The sequence below is a fragment of the Athene noctua genome, chromosome 11 (assembly GCF_965140245.1).
Source record: "Athene noctua chromosome 11, bAthNoc1.hap1.1, whole genome shotgun sequence".
Lineage (NCBI taxonomy): Eukaryota > Metazoa > Chordata > Aves > Strigiformes > Strigidae > Athene > Athene noctua.
In genome coordinates, this window is record NC_134047.1 from 18,942,442 (window position 1) to 18,962,811 (window position 20,370).

The following is a 20,370-nucleotide window of genomic DNA, read 5'->3' on the forward strand; positions in this document are numbered from 1 at the left end:
GAGAAGCTTCATTATCACCTATTGCTTGAAGTAAATAAACTCAATAGGAGTTCAGATAATCCAAGCACATATATTGCCTTCAAATTCAATAATTGCTTTCTTTTCCTTCTTCCGAACTATCAATTCCTCTTTGAAAAGCTTAAGAAAAATTAAGTGGGTTTTGTGAGGGTTTTTTTTTTTGTTTTTTTTTTTTTTTTTTTAGAAAAGAGAACCTCTTTTGTCGTTACACACAAAAAAAACCCAGTAGAAAAGGTACTCCCATGGACAGAGTCCGTTAAAAATCAGATTATTTCCACAGCATTCTCCTATTATTCACCTGCCAGTAAAATATGTACACTCATTGTCTCTGTTTGAATGCCTATTTTTATCTGACTGAGACTATATGGTCATTTTTGTATTTATTACTGAGTTACTAAGTTTTTTTTCTTCCTTCTTCTAAAGCATGTTTTTCTGTTCTCAAAAACTGGGCCACATGCCTCTGAGGAGAAAGTAGTGCATTATTTCATTCCCACCTTTTCTTCCTTTTTGGCATCTCTGAGGCCTGCTATGCCCAGAAGTGCTTCCACTCAAGCTGGACCATCAAATCAATTATCACAGCAGTCTGCTTTCTAAATATGAATGGCAATGAATGACAACAAGCAAGGCGAACTTTCAGCTTTGATTTGTCATTGGTAATGTAAATTTTTTTTGTTTTGTTTTATAGATGTTTGTTATAGTGGCAATTTGACCAAACTCTTCCCCCTGCTGTCTGCAGCTGCATTGTGTAGATCCCAAGGTGAAAATCACCGGCACTAAGTCAAAGACAGGGGAGAAAGTATGGGACAGGGAACCACTGTCAATATAAAAGTTCTCTTTTCTTCTAATTACCATCATTACTGTCAATGAAAATAAAAGCACAGTAACAAACGTTATTTGTTTCCATTACTAGGTGTTCACCAATTTCAAGGTGCGTTTGTTTTTTACTGCAACAACAAACTTTCATTTACAGTAATACATTTCAGACAAAAAAAAAATCTTTACTTAGGTCCTTAAAACACTCTTTGACTGTGAGTCAGTTTTAATATTCTCAAAAAGGGAGATTAAACGGTACCACCTAGTGGCATCCACGGACATATGGACCAAGCGGGCATCATATGGACAACACTACAAAAGCTTCCTAGACCCTTCTGCCAAACCCAGAACTGCTAATGCCATCACTTGAACCCTGACTTCAGGTGCCTTTGCTATTTTAGCACTTTGAAAGATTCTACTCGAGGAAGGCAGTCATACTTCTTTTTTCTGCATAGTCTGTTTTACATAATAAGATTTGAATATAATAACTCATTTCCAAACAGGCAATTCAATTCAAAATTGTTTTTATATATATCCTATTAGTTTGACATTTCAAAGGCTATGCCTTTAAAAGCCATGAGGCTACAGCAAAATGAAAGGTTACAGTATTTCATTCATCTGGATATAAAACTTCAGGAAAGATCAAGATTCCTCTAGTAGGACAGACATGCAGAAGGTGAAGTGAAAGCAGTATCAAATGACTGCCATTTAAAAAAAACCCTTTTTCTTCCCCCAGACATATTATTAGCAAGTAATGTGAACTTTTCTGCATATAAAGACTGCATACCTGCATGCAAACACAGGACTCTGAAATATTCAAATTAAACCAATCCAGATTAGTTCTGAAAATGGGATTAGACCTTACATGTATTATGTTTGTATCAAAATACAGCACTTAAGGAAGAACACTTAGTACTGTAATTAATGACAGATACCTAAGAAGTAACTTTATCTGTACATGAATGCCTGCAGTACCAGTCTCTCAGATTAAGTATAAATATATATACTAGTTTAAAATATAGTTTAACATTTCCTGACAAAAAATGGGGTTATAAAAGAATGATGAGGTCCACACTACCACTTATTTGTATACTTTACAGTTGTAAGAAAACTACTGGTTTGGAGAGTTTTCAAAAATGTGGTTAGATTTTGAATTATTTTACTTTTTAAAATACTTTTTCTTCTGTTTCTGGTATAAACCAGTGTTTTACTGTGACAAGCTTGCATCAGAACTTTCATTGCTTCCGCTTAGTCCAGAAAAATGTGAACACAAGGAGAATGCAATTGCAAGCTTTTCTGTATGGGGTAAAAAGATTGGCCCTGAGTGGAACAGCCAAATTAACAGCACATGCACTGGGAAAAGGTGGACTTCTCCAAATACATAGTAAACACAAATATGGATTAAAAGATTTGTAGACAACAAAGAGGTTATGTTCAGTTTTGAAGCTCTCCATTATAGTTTTCATGTGCCTATAGGTCCATCAAATATTTAAAGGACAAGATTTGGATTTGTACAAGTTATTCAGATCAGTTATTAATTTCCTTAAAATTTTAATTGTAAACCAGAAACCAGGCAAGGTCATTTTCTCCTGAAACCATAATGGTTCTCCCCTAGTGTCCCTTCCAATTTATTTCTTTGTCAAAATTCTTAAAACTTCTAAAATTAATTGCTAGAAAATTCTATGGAGTTAAAGACAAAATTTGTGGGTCCTTTTGATTTTTTTTTAAGACCTAGTTCTCTTCTATGGCCAAGGAGTAAGTTCTTTCTGGATCAAACTACTTGAGCAGCTTAAAGAAAAAAGGATTTACTGCTGGGTACTTTAATGCTCTCTCAAGAAAGCCGCTCTCACGAAGTGAACACGTTGCATCCATCAGCACATGAATCTGAGGACCACATACACTGGTTTCAGTGCCTTCTATCTACCAGCTGACAGACACACCATCTTTGGTAGATGATTGATTTAAACTCATTCTTCTGTATGCCTGCAGCAATAGCAGATATTTAGAAAAAAATCATTATTTTCCTTTCAAATAAAATTAAAATCTAGAGATACCTTAGATCACCAGTTGAATCAAAAAATTTATTTAGCTACAGAGTCTGAATATCTCTCTTGTGAAGACGACTTTTTAAAGATAGTATTTCCAAATTATGTAGTACCCTGAAAATGCATAATGTTAAAAAATGCTTGTAATAAAAATTCCTTGCAGAATATTATTTATAAAGAGCAAGGTTAAATATACATCTTTCAGAATATACAGCCGTAAGAGGTAGTTTACATTAACCAAAAGTTATTATGTTTGGGTGTGTTTTGCCATGGAAACAAAATCTTGAAACACAAAAATATGAGTTACAGCCACATCTACAACCCATTTTATACTGCATGAAAGAATGAAAGGATGGCTTGGAACATTCTCTTTGGTCCTCCCCACTTTCCATATGCTAGTTGCGAATTATGCTTCATAAGATAAATAACTAGTCAAGAGTGAAGAGATGAGCTGCTTCAGAGCACTTCCTCAGGCCTGATGGGCTGACTACCTGTCAGATAATGTTGAAAGCACGACTATGTCTGAAAAGGTTGACAGACCACAGCTTTATCTCTCTAAATCAAACACGGTATGTTTAGCTAAACTCAGTGAACTTTAATTAATTAGCACATCATTACAGTAAATTTATACTGAATAATTTTTAAAAGGCTTTAATCCAGAGCGTACACTACATATACTTAACTTGAAATAGTAAAAGCAAGCTATTATAGGAGAGATTTCTTCCTAAAATTTTCAACTGAAGAATCAGCAAATGCAACTTTTTTACCCTAACTGTTCAAGACGAAGCCATTTCCAAAAAATATGACCTTAAAAAAATAAAAATATACACACACACAAAAAAAAGCTCAGGCCACTTGAATGTGGAAATCAAAAGGTTACACAGTCCTGTATGGATTTTATTCTCCAGAACTTTTTGTATTTTAGATCATTTTAAATTTATGAAAAAAATATTGGGGAACAGGAATTTCAATTGAAGTAAACAACATTATAAAGATATTCAAATCTATAAATCTGGTTAAAAATTAATCCTAAATCAAAATTGCAGAAACTTTTGGAAAATAAAAAATAATTTTGAATAAACAAAACCATGTTTATTTTTGAGTTTACAATGGCATGAAAGTGTTCTGGTTGGAATAGGGTATACAAAAAAAAAATGCAAGAAATGTTAAAGAAGAAACAGAAATCTTCTTTGCTTGGTAAGCATAGGAGAGTTGTTACAACTCCATCTTGGGCTTCTCTGAATGTCCTCCTTTGTTACTGACTTGTGAAACAGGCACTCCTAAAAGAACAGGAAATATATTGTAATACAGTAGAGGTGAAGCTGCTTTCTGGCTAAGCAGAGAAAGTTTCAAGGCTGCACTTGAAACAAAAAAACGTTATGAGAGAATATATGTCCAAATTAAGAATTCTGTATCTGCTCCTTAGAGATTAATATTTGTTTCTTTTGAAAGAGGATAGAAAGAACAAAGAAGAATATGCAACCCCCAGTACTCCCTGCATTTCAGAGAGAAACAAAATCTTTTCAAGCTCAGGAAAAGATTTTTCCTACTAACCACAACAATTCTAAAAGTGAATTGTGGTTAGGAGCACACGGGTCACTCCAGTACAAAGTATCATAATTTGCATGCACATATCTTTAACAGATAATGATGCATTTACTTGACAACACTTACTTGTCTTTCAAGTACCTAGTTTTACTGTTTCTGTCTACTACCACTCAAGATTGCACCAGTTCACCACCCACATCAACACAATCACCAAATTTCTGAGCTCATTTTTAGACAGGTAAAGCAAAGCTTACTCTGTATTTCAATTTCTGATACAAACTTTACAGAACACCAGCTGTTAATTTGATTTGTAGATAAAAGATTAGCTTTTTTTTTTTTTTTTTTTTTTTTTTGAAACAGAACTTCTGTTCCAATTCAGTCACTAGTTTTGTAATCAAATAATTGAGTTCAGGACTTCAACTACTTCTAAAGATTCCTACAATCCTAAAACAATTAGATAAGATCTACAGGAGTACTTGTTTCTGTGTTAAATGCAACCTCCTCATAGCTGGAGCTGCCATCTTTTTCTTTCCTTCTTGTTTTCAGACTGCTTCTATTGAGATTAAACTTTTTTTTTTTTTTTCACTTTTATGCGAAAATAATGTTTTAGGAAGGAATACGTTTTCATATTTTATAAACAGAATAATGGAACATAAAATATGCCACTGAAGCAGAAGCCCTTTTACCCAACACACATCTCGATTCATGGCACTCCTTATGACACCAGTAAAGTTGTATACAAGAACCAGGTAATATATTGTGGCCTAAATTTAAAAGACCTGTCTAAAAATTTTGTATAATTGTAGCCTGAGAAAGTTTGAGCATTGTTTCTAATTCTGCTTCTTGTCATTTATTTTATTATATTCCTCCTTAATCCTTGGAAGAAAAAAAAAAGTTTTAAGGAAAGCTTCTACTTTCAGTTAAAATAAGCTGTGTCATATTCAAATTATGGTAGTCAAAGCCCTACAAAAGTATTTTATGCTAGAAAACACAAACATTTCCAACAGTATTTTTGAAATGTACTCTACCCACTATCCTTAGTAGGTCCATTTGCAAGGAACTTTTCAAAAGTCTGAAATTATGGCCATTCTATTTCAAGATGAAAATGTGAGTTAAAATCCACAAAATAATTTTACAGCTTTTATACACCTCTACATTTGTAACTGACAGAGTAGCATTGCCTTATTATCAATATTTTGCAGATACCTTTCTCTCAGATACTTCAAGAATACTATTGCATCATTTTCCTTTCTGAAATGTTTTGATCTTTTAGCAGCATTAGGATAATTTCTCCAGCATACATCTGTAAAACTGAAAGCTAGTGGATAAAAAATCTGGAGTAAACCTTTAAAGTTTTTCCATACTACATGAGTATCTTTGAAAACAAAACCCATCAATATCCAAGCTTACATTGATCTTTCTGGTTTTCAATACAAATGAACTGTAAAGAAACTGCAGGGCATGGGACACATGTTTTGGGAACATGAAAAATTCCACGATAAATCAAAATTTGAACAGATTCCAGACTGTTTTCATCATGCTGCAACTATCTTCTTGGGTTTGCTAATGACTATATTCATGACTGCATGGGCCAGATGACACCTCTAGGAGCTGGAGGCACTAAACCAAGGTTTTTCTGGGTTTTATTGTTTGTTTTGTTCTGGTTTTTTAAAAATGAAAAATATCGAATTTTATCTCCAGTTATAGAGACTTTTGATAATTTAAAGCTTTGCTTTCCTTGTAAATGTAAACAGATTTTTTCAAGTCAGGGATTCTAGCCAACAAGAGAATTGAAAATTGTGTCCAAGATGTTTGTACTGACATCTGGAGGGCAGGACGCGCCAGAATCAGGCAATGGACTACGGGCAAGAAATTGCATGTAAACCAGCATAATAAAAGCAGCGCTAGAAGAGGTTTCAAACAGGACAAGAGCAACTGCTTAGTAAGAAACACAAGGTGCTTTATGTTTTGTTAGGCATTCCCCCTGCCTTATAATAATTTATTTAATGTTAAGTTTTACTTTTATTTATGAGAGCTTATTGTATTCATTCTGAAAGAATATAATACTGCTGTTATGTAGACAAAGCAAGTATGAAACAACCACAGGAAATCACACAGCATTATTTGGCAAAGTTCTGCAGAACAAAACCTACAAAGGCTGGGATCTAATGACCTGTATCTAGAAAACTATCAGTGATAATTCAAAACCAATCTTGATATTATGTGAAGCTTCAGTGCAAAAAAAGAGTCGTAGAGACAATTTCAGAAAGCTCTGTGAACATTAAATGTTTCTGTGATATGCCAACAAAGCAAAAACCCACATCACTTAAGCTATTATGGAAGACAAATAAAAAACCAACAGACTGATGTGTATTGAAGCTGTTTGGGATATTTTTACTAGCAAATCTGTACAGATGTGCACGTGCACTCCCTCTCACACACACCATCTAGCCCCCATATGGCCAGACATAAATGTTTCAGTGGGTATTTAAATACGCAGGTGCCGTTTGCAAATGTGTGGCCTAAATATCAAATGACAAGGTCAGCTCTGCATTCACAGCAGTCCCTGTCTACAGGCTCACCCATTACATCTACTTGTGTGGTGTGTCATGTCTTCCTTGTGTCTTCAATATCTGACAATCGATAGTCTATCAAGTACAAAATGTTTTTCTGTTTTTCTCTCTCATGATGTAATTTTATCCTCCATTATATGTTACATGGCTAGAATTACAGAGATGTTTGCAGACCCTGGACTGTATCTCCGAACAACGAAGAACAATTTCTCTACAGATTTTATGTTCCACTGGATTTCTTTGTCTTTGAATGTTTCATCCTTTCAACTACTTTTCTAACAATGAGCTTTACTAGAAATGCAATTCCAACAAACTGCTGCAACAATTTTTTAAAAGCTTCTACAGACCCATAAATTCTCTCTCCTCACTGCTACAAAACTTTGCAATTCTATAACAATACATTTTGAAAAGTTTTTCATAAGTTCAAGCACAACATGGAAATAGATTCAAATTCTGCTCACTTTAATGATATGTTGCTACTTCTTTAAAAGAAAACCATGATTGCCTTCAGTGAAGAGGTATCATCTTTTTCTGAAATGTATTTTCCTATACTAATAGACTCTATATTATTTCAACAGAAAATAAATATCCAATAGACTCCATAAACATAATTCTAGCTTCCTTCAGAGTGATTATCCATTAGGAGAAGAAATGAAACTTTTAGTAAGTCTCCCTTTAAGGTTTTCACTCTAGAAAAGAAGATTTAAAAGTAAAATGTGCTTTTGTCAAATCCACCCTGTAATGAGCAGTGTTCACATGTAAAGAAATTCTCAAGTATCTTTGGAACGTCTGACAAATGTGGTATTCTTTTCAGAGTGCATCAGATATGGTTGTGGGGGGTTTTTTTGTAAGGAAATCATTAATTAATTTCCAAATAGTTGATTTGACATCTTCATCAGCCCCCAGTATGGTGAAATTTGGTTTTGTTCTCTAATCAACTTAATTCAAACTCAAACTATGCTCTAGGAAGTCATCAGGACCCTTTTGTGTCCATCTAGTTCTATTTTATCCATTAATTCTTGCAGAGCTTAAAGCTACACAATTTGACAATGTAACCTGATTACATAAGGAAAATGCTGTACCACCTTCAAGTTTGAATTTTTTCCCTCTCTCTCTTACTGAGGAAAAAACCCAAATACATTCTTTTGTCTGCTCAGTCTGACTGACAGCTTCTATGGACTGACCTAATGAATGTTTCAGCCCAAGAGCCTTCACGTATCCCCTGATAAGTGGTGAACTGAAGTTTTACCTTGGGCATTGTTTCAGAAGCCACCAATGATATCAGTATAGTTCCAAGGTCTCAAAAAACCCTCCCTGTAAACACTTGAGGAAGATAAGCTCCTGCGGGAATACTGTCAATAAGATTTCCCCCCCCCCCCCATTATGTTATTTCAGAAAGCTGTTCATTTTGAAATAAAAAATAAATCCTCACAATCACTGAACATTTTCTCCATTTCAGTGATATGTCTATTTTTCTTTGTAACTTAAATTTGTGGGAAAAAATGCAGAAAGGCTGACATTCCACTCCAGTAATATATTCATGGAGTTACAGGCCCATAGACACTGTTGCACAATTTAATATACCTGACTTATAATTATTTAAATAGAATCCACTCTAACAACAGAAGAAATACCTAATACAGTAACAGAAAATGGAAGAAAAAAAGTACAGAAATCATAGAGAAAATGAGAAGTAAACATAATATAGATCTAACAAAGAACTCCAATATCTTCTTTATTTTTAAACATCCATCTGAAACACACTGCACAGTTTGTATATGGTTTTTAAATAACAATATTATGATGTTATAGACTTCCATGAGAGGGTAAAGGAGGATGACCTAAAGCACACACTGATAGATATACTAGTTATAATATTCTCACTATATCTTATAGCCTATAATCAACGTTTTCCTCAAAAAAAGAAATCAGGAGTATAATATACTGAAATCTTCTACTGAGACAAGCACAAGAAATCGTATCAAAGGCTATCTTCTGCAGTATGTTTTGAAGAGGACTAAAAAAACCTAACTCTTTCAAGGTTGGTGTCTTGTTTTTACAGAATACATATGATCCTGGGATTTGGAATTAGAGTTACTTAAAATGTACTATTAGAATCATTATTAACCTACATCATCAATATCTCACATCTGTTTTTATTCATAATTAAAAAAACCTTCACCCTAATTGTAGCACCTTTGAAATGTAACAGTGTTCAAATTTAAACAATCTAGTAATATAAATGTATTACAATTAACTAGCACTGATAGTTTTTAGGATGCGACAGCAATTTCATAACTACATATATTACAGATATAAAAGCTCAGCTATATTATGTTGAGTCAATAATGCACAATAATTACAGGAACCACCTATGCTACAGTTTCAGAAAAGTATTGGAGATACTGACATGAAGTTGTGTTAAAAATGCTGATTGACCAGGTCTCAATATGCTCCCTGAAATTTAAACTTGCCTGCAGCACAACAGTAGGAAACCTAAACCAGTAGAGTGTATTGCCATGCAAAGTCAGACCCATTAGTCTTTTAAGCCCGTTATAAATGAATGCCCAAAGATGCTTTGTAGGAAGGTGCAAAAAAAAAAATAAATCATTATATAAAACTAGCCAACAACTTGCCAATACACAAAATACGTGCCTAAAATTACCTCCTCAAAATTTCCTAGAAGCATAAAAGTAATCAAATTCAGGTTGAGCTGATATTACAAAATCTATACCCCCAAATTGAGAAAATTTTCCACTTGTAATAAGCTATAAAGATCAAAGTATGATTTTTTTTTTTTGATAGCAGGCATCTAATTAACATCATAATAATAGCAAAAGTTTAAGCATAGAAAAAAATAACACTGATCACATGAAGTCTTATCTATGACTCTAATTAAGACTAGTTTGCTTCCTCAGCTAAACTATTCTACTTTTTTTGCAGGCAAATTGTTTCATGATATTTTGTGTTGTCTATCACTGCCTTCGATTCTTTGATCTTATATTTGCAATAGTACTCTCCAGTTCAGTAGCTTAATCATTCATTACAGTATGCTAAAAATACATTAAAAATTGCTCTTTTGCATGAAAATCTTAATAGGAATACTGAAACTTGACCAGTATCATATAACTTACAGTATATTTCCATCAGAAATTCTTAATGTTTAGAAACAGTCTTCTGTAAAAATTAAGGTAAATGAGAATCACACAAGTCAGTGAACAGAATAAAATATTGACAGACAAGTGTTTATAAAGGATAGATTAATATACCTAAACTGCTCAAGCTCTCCCAAATATTAACCTCCTAAATGCTATGTAGAATAAAAAATGGTAAAAAATATTTTTTTCTTAAAATGTGAGTTTCTTCCCCATTGGCAAAACTTTTGAGAAGCAAAATACTAATACCCTCAAATTAGTCTCAGTTGACTTATATAAAAAAGGCATTCAGCCAACTGCTGAAGGTGGCGATTACAAAGACATCACCAAACCCTCCATGCAATAAATCTCAACAAGGTATGCAAGGAACAAGCTGAACATAAATAAAACAAGATTTCTCATTCTCTGCAAGAAATAAGCTAGATACTTAAGCTATAAGGGGACAGAAACATGGTCTGCTCCAGAGGGGAAAATGATGCAATATGCAGCAATTGTCCAGGGTCTGTAACAAGCACAGTATCCAGCAAGTTTTATAATTGCTGCAGTTATAATGCCTATTCTCTGTATTTCTGTCACTTGCCCTGACATTTGCCCCTTAGTAAGGGCTTTTGCTCTGTTTAGATTAAGCAAACTCATTACCTAGAATGACTTCATCAACTGAACAGTAACTCACCTGATTTTACTAATACACACACAGAGTAACATTTTAGATTTCTTACAAGCCTTTACCCCTTTATACACTGTACTGACAGAATTTGATGTCATGCTTAAGAATGTTCTATGTTGTGTATGACCTTTTCCAAAATTGAAAGTGATGCTGCATTTCATAGAATTATAAACTAGTTTTGAGTTCACTGAAGATTATGCAGTCAACCCCCCCTGCAATGAGCAGGGACATCTCCAACTCGATCAGGTTGCTCACAGCCCCGTCCAACCTGGCCTTGAACGTTTCCAGGGATCGGGCATCTGCCACCTCTCTGGGCAACCTGTTCCAGTGTCTTAACACCCTCATAGTAAAAAATTTCTTCCTTATATCTAGTCTGAATCTACCTTCTTTTAGCTTAAAACCATCATGCCTTGTCCTATCACAACAGGACCTACTAAAAAGTCTGTCCCCCAGTGCACCTCAGTAGTTCGAATGTTTCCCTAGACAGCTGAGAACTACACAGTTCTCTCTGATTCGAATATTTCAACTTTTTTCTTTCCAGCTATTTCTGTACACAAAAACGCATTAAACGTGGAATACTGCAGAGGTGTTTTTTAACTTCCACTGTAATTATAATGCATCATTCCATGCTAAGCCCCAAGAAAACTTACATGTAAATAGAATTTCAGGATTCCTAAAAGGATTGATAAAAAAGGAGACTACTTAATGCTTTTTAACTTATTTTCTTGATAACACATGTAAGATTGTTTTGTACTCCTTCAACTATTATACAGAAAATGAAACAAATGCCAATTGGGTCTTTTGCAGAGAGATGATCCTGCCTTTGCTACACTGCAGGTCACCTGAAGCCAACACAGTTGCGTTAGTGCAGTGTTTCAGAGCCTCCAAAGATCTCCACTGAGCTGGGATTAGCACTGCCTTAGCCAAATCTAAAGAGCATTTAGAAAACTGACTGGTAGTTGGCTGGCTTCAGACTGGCTGGCTGTTCAGCCTGCAACAGGCTCTGGACATATGTACAGTGTGCTGCATGAAGAACAGACCCTCAAGAGAATCAAATAAAGGTTTGGGCCAGCCATGAAGTGAAACTGAATCACTGAATTTATTCCAAGCTTAAAATCAAGATAAGCTGCTAGAGCAAGACTGCTCTTTCAGCACCAGTGCTAGGGTGTGCTATTTTGAAAGAGGACAGGACTACAGCATTTGTTTACTCATCTGTTAAATGATGGAAGAGGGAGTAGTGACGTAAGGAGCTTTCAGATTTTCAGATATAGTCAACACAATGAATACACAGTAATACCACCAATATCCTCTTTTTAAAAACATAACTTTGGCATCAGAATAAAACACAAGGGGGTGCGGCAGGAACCCACTGAACTGCTATTAACAAACCTTCCCCCAAATAAGAAGTTTAAAACATTGAGGATATACTGTAACTGAAAAATAAAAGACCACGGTTTCAGGGCAAAAGTACGTCAGATAAAGTATTGTAAAACTGTATGAACGAGTTACTGGAGAAAGTGGTTAAGACAAAGATGGCACAATACGTTCAAATCACCTTGACTTTTTTGGTTTTTGAGATTCAGGGACTTAAACTATAAAAGTAAATAGAGAAGACTGTATTAAAAAAAAGCAAAGTTGGCAGGTTACACTGTCAAGTCCATATGTAGCACCCTCCTACCTCTTTCTCTTGGCAGAGCTTTCTATCTTTTTTTAGAAATCTCTTTAGCCCCTTTCTTCAACAGGGACTGCTGGCCTCTACTTGTCCCTCTGTCACTGGGCACCCTGGCTTAGATTCTTAATTTAACCTGTTGCAGACTATTAAACTAAAAACATCAATAAAGTAAAAGGAATTATGGCAATATATAGCAACTGAGATTCTGGCTTCTCACACAATGACATAACAGCCTAACTACTAATATGTGTCTACTGCTAAGATGATATCAGTACTTTGTAACTAAACACTATTATTTTGAGTATGCTGAGCAGAGAATCTCATTTTCTCCTGATAATGCAACAAGAAAATTAGAATTTCCATTATTTGTTCTGTTACATCATAACCCATAGGGTGAATACTGTCTTTGTAGAAAGTCGGCTGAATTGTTACAGTCAAGATAACAACCACTAGTAAAAAACCTGGGACAGTGTCTCCGTGCTGAGGTTAGAGGACTGTCAATTCTACACTACACGGCTAGAACAGAATGGAACAGAAAGGATCTCTATCTGCAACATAACCACTTTGACCTAATGTCAGTTAAATTAATCTGCTACCAAGTCATACACTGCAACAGTGATTTTCATCTCTTTCCTTTCCTTTACATTCATTATGTATACATATATTAAAATATTAAAGCCAATGTGCATTACCTCAGCAAACAGTACTGCGGTAGAAAATTTTTCAAACAGAAGTGTTTCACAATAATAGCATGATAACAGCATCGGTGCTGACAAAGAAAATTCAAATGTCCAAATGCAAATTAAGTTAGCCTTGCATATCATTTATTACTACTCATGTAGTTGGTAAATGAATGCATGAATATCCTTTCTCTGTGTGCAAGAGTAGCTTCTCTAACTTCAGCTATTGCATACAGATGTAGCCAAAACTGAGCTATCCATCTCTAGAAAGCCTTAACACCTAGCAAGACATACCTCATTAAAATAGAACAGTTTTCAGATTCAGTGTGAATTAAAAAAAAAAAAAAAAAAAAAAAAAAAAGTAAAAATTGGAACTGTGGGTGACTTCCAACTCATCCAAAATTCCACCACGTGAACTTGGCAGCCTCCTTCTGGATTACTCTTTTTGAGAGGCTGGTTACTATGAACAATTTTCTGGTTCTCAGAAAAGCTGTGGTTTAGTTCTAAAAATCTATTTCACAAAATAGGACATTCAAAAAGGCTTTTGGAATTCTAAAGGCTTTTAAGAGCTTTAGAATCAACTGTGCCAAGTCAACTCTCAGAAAAAGAAACCCCATAATACACCCTCTGTATGAACTCTATAACTGTTCCAGGTACCTGCAGAGCCCTATGATGAAACAGACAAAAACTACTTTAAAGAAATAACAGTCAGTGTCCATGTCTGAAGCAACTGGCACAGTTCTGCAACTGGCTGGCATAAACTCAGGTGTTATATCATGCAATTCACAGATGTCATGGGGCTGCAGAATAATCTTCAGCACTTTCATGTAATTTTCATCATCATGAATGGGCAGTGTGTTTTTATTTCAAATGGAAACAAGCACTCGGCTATGTCTTAAGTCACAAAAAATTATATTTTGGGATATTAGGACAATTTGATGAGTAAAGTAACACCAGTGTTGACTTTTTAAAATGCTAAAACTTGAGAAATGTTTTGATACTTTCAGTGTAAAATTTTACGTAATGCTTGTCCAGAAGTAGTTATAGGGAATACATTTCATACTATGCTGAAACGCATTTTGAAGCACTTACACTAATAGAAGCGTGGGGCAATTAAGTTCCTGTAGCCAGTGTAAGTTATTAAATGCTTTAGATGAATGACAAACTCAAATGTAATTAGTAATAATTATATCGCACCATCTTTTTGAAGCACATTTTTCAGAATGAATGTCATTGCCATTTCATGGCATATTTTCATTTGTTCATGTAAAAATCTTGTCTCAAAAAAAAAATTAAATGGCAAGTAGCAACTTGAGTTAGACAAAGCTGCAGAAGACATACAAAGTCTAGAGTCCATAATACCACTTCTCTATGTCTGTCTAGTTTACCAAACATTAAGTACTTCACATGTTATTCATCAACATGTGAACAATCTCATGAATACCAAGATCAGGGAATCATCTTGAAAGACAACTAATCAATCTTCAGCCCTTGCTCCAGAGAACAGTAATTAACACAACAACACCGGTGAAAAGAATTATCTAAACATATACAACTCCTGAATTTTTGTCGTTACATTCAGACACCTATAGGTCATGAGGTGTTGTCACTACCTGTATGGTGACAGATGTTCTCCATCTGAAAACCTGGAGAATCCAGTCTAAGCAGGCTGGAGGTTACATTCTGCTTTAGTTCCTTTTTCTATCCCTTTTTCACCACTTCTCGTTCACCCTGCTTGTAAGCAGAATTCCTCTGAAATGCCAATAAAACCTCTGCATACTACAGCTGTTGCTTTCATGCTAAGCCACCAGAATAATATATTATCTAATATTACTCCTTTAATTACAAAAACCATAAGCCAAAATGCATACACAGTAAAAACAGATTACACCACAAATACCTATTTTTAAATAGCTTTGGGACTGTTTATGGAGCTCTCTGGACTAAGGTAATTTGCTAAGACTCAATTTGAATGGTACTATGAATAGATTTTCCTTATACAACCCATATTTATATTCAGAAATAAAAGCAAACTTAAATCTCACAATAATTCATTGATGGCAAAACCAGTAAATTTATTATTGGTGATCCTTGTTTAGCTCTTGCTATTACAGTTGTGTTAATTCTGAAGCACTTGGATCATATGTGTAAGTCTCATTAGTCCATGATTCCTGACTGTAAGCAAAAAACCCGTCCCTTATATAACTGAGGTAGAAAACATGCTTTTAAATACTCAGCATCTTAATGTAAAATAACAAAAAAATTATGAGATGCTAGCTGAACATAACAATAGGAATATTAGTTCTTTACCACAGGATGTTTAAAAAGATGACTAAATACATTTATAATTAATACCTTTTCTTTAAACTCGAGACTAGCATTTTTATAGTCCATTATGGGTATTTCTAACTTTAAACAGATACTTAATGATAAAGACGATGACACACAGTTCAACTGAAAGACAGCAAACATGGTTACTCATACACCATTTTAGTTGAGCATGAATCATGTTGGAAGTGCACCTACCACATTTTTTGATTTTAACACTGATAAATAATCTCATCAATTCACAGACAGATGTAAGGATGTCACGTATCACTTTATTTATGAAAATGCCATACACAAAATGATTTGTGATGCTTTCAGTAAAGCAGATGTGCTTTACTGCAGATATCTGAATGTGTTTTCGGTAAATAAGGACTGTGCACCCAGAAACCTAACTTTCAAGAATTTATTTAATATAATCAATGCAAAGGTAAACACAGAAGTCTGCCATTAACTTTAAGCATAGTTCTGTCTTCAAGCAGAAGACATAAAACTCCTAAAACTATAACCTTTTTATTAGAATTCTGATGGAACTTCAATGCAAAATATGCACCTACTTTTTAAAATTTCTTTTAAAAAGCATATTTTAAATTAAAGGAAGTGTCTGAACACCATCTGGAAATTATCAAGTCATAAAAAAGCAGCAATAATCCATTGCCTCAACTCCTTTTTATCTTACCGAAGTTAAACAAGTGGTGGCAGCACTTCAGATGGCTTGCATAAAACATTCAAATTAGATATTAAAACTGAACAAGGGTTGTTGGTTCATTCTTTCTCTTTCTCTCTCAAGGTGTACTGCTAATATGGAAATAGTAATGAAAGTGTAGCAACTCTCAAAAATATCAAATTCAAAAAGTTCCTAAATCACGGCTACTGTGCATCTCACTGCACTGATTTTGATGGATGGATTAAAAAATAACCCAAAATATGTGTACTAACAGACCACATTAAATACTTGACAAATACACTTCACACTGAAATCTAAAATAGAAAGAACCTGCATGTACGTTCCTTATAGGTATGCTTTCCCATTACTGAAAGACTACAGAAATAACGGCACATATTATCACTGCAGTTGCAATAGTTTGGTTGTATAGGAAAGGGCATTAGTTATTAACATTTCTGAAAAAAAATTAACTTAAATTCCACGGCAAAAGACTTAGTAGCTTAACAGAAAGAACCCTAACATAGTAGTTACCTCTGTGCAGAAATTTCCTTAAACTAATACTAGAGTGAAAATATTCCTCAATCAGTCTTCTTTAATAATAGCATGCCCCAAGGCCAGAAAAAAAGGTCAGGGATAATTGGTGCAACAGTAGTACTGGACACACATTTTAAACTGGTACCCTGTGATGAATGCCATCTAATACTGTTCTTTATTATAGTTTCTCTCCAGTATTAGAAAACTTGCAAAAAGCAAGTATATTTTTGGAAGAGGAAGAAACATTTCTAGAAACTGATTTCTAATTATTATTTTAAAGCCTCTATAAGCAAAGCAATCTACTGAAAGGACAATCGCTATACTTAAAATCCAGCACCTAGAGACAATAAAGATGCAGTAATAAGCGTAGGAGAGAAAAAATACACAGAAACTTTTTTTACCTTGAAATGTATTTCTTGTTATGTAGACTCAAGAGTACAATGAAATGAAAAACTAGGGGAGGAGGACAGGAATTTTTTATTTTTACTTCCATGACCTGATAACAAAAAGATTTTTACTGGAAAAGTCTATAGCTATAATGCAACCCATTAAAGTGTAGTCTTTCATTTACAAGCTTATCAAACAAAAACAATAGAATTAAACATATTTTAAATTAGTTTTACTTTCCCAAACCTGCCTGTATATTTCACCAAAATTTTTTTGCCCAGCAGGAGAACTGCGGTAATGAGTCGTCCCCCCGCTGTGTAGGGATGCCATTCTCAAGGAACAGAGCACCATTCCCTTCTGATTTCCACCTCTTACCCCCTCAGTCTGTCTTTTACTCTTTTTTTGAAGACACGCCCATTTAAGCACAAACATATGTGACAAGGTACACCAGTGACCTCTGTAGAAAAGGCCAATTGAACAGGTCTGTCTGGTAGAACGACACTCTTCTGGGGTAGCTGTAGGCCTGTGGCAACTGGAGCTCTGTTACCCACATGAAATGATCCCTCCTAGGTCCCACATGCTCCCCTAAAGCTAGCAGGGAACGCAGGTCATTGCAGGGGCTTTTCTTTTAAAAAGTTGTGGGTTTTTTTCTTTTGAGCCAAACTGGTCAAAAATGCCACTAGTCGTGATGCTACAGTTTGCTCCTTTGAGTTAAATTTACTCTGTGAAACCACTGAAGAAAACACAACAAAAGCCTAATTTTCATAGTGTACTGATTGTAACCATTGAGAGGGTTGTAACCTTCTACAGCTTTACTTTCACCCTGAGTAGATGCAAACAGAATAAGCAAGTTCACAACAAGATAGATCTAGAGCACTTATAAGAATATGTACACAAATAAACTTACTGTATGGCTGAGCCTTTTTTGGGGGCATTTTCTTGTGTGTGTGTTTTTTTAGTTTTGGTTTTAGGCTTTCTGTGGGGGTTACCTGTTACCAATTAATTAATAAAACTGCAAAAAGTAAGCAGAAGTCTTTTTTTTCTTCTCACTAGATTTAAACTACCAACCACGACTGACACAAAAATTAAATCTGTGTCCAATGAAGCAAACGGTAACAATTTTTCTCCTCAGACCATGAAGACTACCAAGACAAGTTCAAAACTTTGCTGTACACATCTAGCTTTCTCAATAGCAACGCCTATTATTTTTTCTGTGCTTTGAGATTACATTCTGATTACAGAGAGAGTGCAGCAAGCCATCAGTAATGTACAGAAAACTCCTGCATTGTGCACTGTGTACAGTACTCTATTGGCAACATGCTTGCCACCAATCACAACCACATGACTCAGCAAGCCCAGAAATCCCCCAGTGTCTTCTTTATACAGCTTTTATTTACTTTTTCTTTCTTCCGCTGAACCACAGGGGTCATGGAGTTACCCGTTTACTAAAATTTCACTGGATGAAACTCTCCAGAACACTCAGAGTCTATTGATCAAAAAACTGTCATTGTCCCTTCCATTTTTTAAGGAGAGATATGGAAGTTTGTAAACATGGTCCCTGCATTTTTAATGCTACAGTTCACTGCTTAGAGATGTTGTCTCCATATTTTTAAGTACCTTCTGGTTTGTAGGAAAGTTACTGATCATGCATATTCCTAAATCATGAGAAAAATTACGTAACAGTTGTTTTACTTGACTAACATTTATTGCCTCTTGTCTAAATTTTTAGCTAGCCCCTGAAAACTTTACATAATCATCTTATCCACTTACGAGATGACTTACAGTTGGCCAGAGCTTGGTAATCAATTACCTAGACCTTTTCTTACAGTAAGTTCCAAAAAGTCCATCAACACCTTAAATTTAAAAAGCCAGACCCCACTAGAATATCAACTGACACAATGTAATTTCTAACACACAGAACTGACAGAAAAGAAGTAAAACTGATTTTTAATTAACTTTGCCTCCTATTGTTGCAAAGCAACCACTGCTTTTGTACCTGGGTTCAGTCATCTCACTGGCTTTCCCAGCTGCAGCAGATTTTGTGCAATCTCCTCTGGTTCCTGGGAAGCTTTTCTTTGTCACCACGGGGTGACAAATCTCTCCTCAACCCACAACACAGAGAGGCCATCTCTCACATTGCTATTTCTAAAGATATGGAAAAACCCACATTTTGATCAAGGAGTTCTTTCAGTTCTTATCTGAGACATAAAACAAGCTCTGAATTAAGAATGATACTGGAATTGTAGCAGAATTCATTTCTTAGTATGAAAAAATTATGTAACATTTTAATCTTTTTCACAAGATCAGGCATATGGCAACTTAAAAATAATTATATACCATCTTTGCTAGCTAGATTAAAAAGGGTAGTAGAATTTGCCTTCACTCTTCTGTTTCTCTAAAAAAAATAATCAGCCAACATGAATCTAACCCTAGCTCATTGAGGATTACATGGATAAACATGGCTTGCTTATAAAACAAGACAACTCCATTCTGTCAAAACTTTAGCAGCACATACCCAACATAAGCATTTGATTTTATGTCAAATAACTATAACTTTTTAACTGTAAATTTTTAAGATTATATTTTTTACTGTGAGACATGTTTTAAATGAAAAATTGCAAAATACAGTATACTACCATGAGCTCTGATGAAAAGTAAATGGATATTAAATGCAGTTCACAAACTGTATGCAACTGGCATACCATAAGCAGAAAAATGAATAGAAGAAACACTGCAGTTGCTTACCCTTCTCAGATTCTCTCAAAACCAACTTTGCAGGAAGGAATAATTGTTCAAACTAAACACCTAAATCATACGCAATATTATGTTCCTCAAGAAAGTGAAGCTACTTTATTGTGATTCGATTTTATGACTACACACGCTATAACTTCCAACCAAACCAGAATGTATCTAAGACCAGTGCTTGAAAAGGACTATCAACTGTATGCCTGGTCTTATTGGTGTAAGAAGCTAGCATTTTTCATAGCACCACTGACAAGAAATTAATTATACTTATGGTTTTAAAGATTAAGATAAATATACTTGCAGCAGTGTTTAAAATGCTATTTCAAACACAACAGGAACCCTTGTCATGTCTTAGAACACATAGTTATCTGCAGATAGAGCGACAAGTTAAGAATCCATGATCACAAAGAGCATGCTGAGTTTTCACAGTAGCTCAATAACCAACAGTAGCTCAACGGTTTTCAGTGAAAACTGTTGGTAAATCTTTCCAAAACAACCTTTTCCCACTCAGTTTATAACTAACAGTTTTTAGAAGGCATCT

General features: G+C 34.7%; 1 protein-coding gene across 1 annotated transcript in view; it reads right to left on the bottom strand.

The window, feature by feature from the left end:
- The window catches only part of DIAPH2 (diaphanous related formin 2), a 249,059-nt gene that overhangs the window by 46,344 nt on the left and 182,345 nt on the right, over positions 1-20,370 (bottom strand). The window lies entirely within an intron of this gene.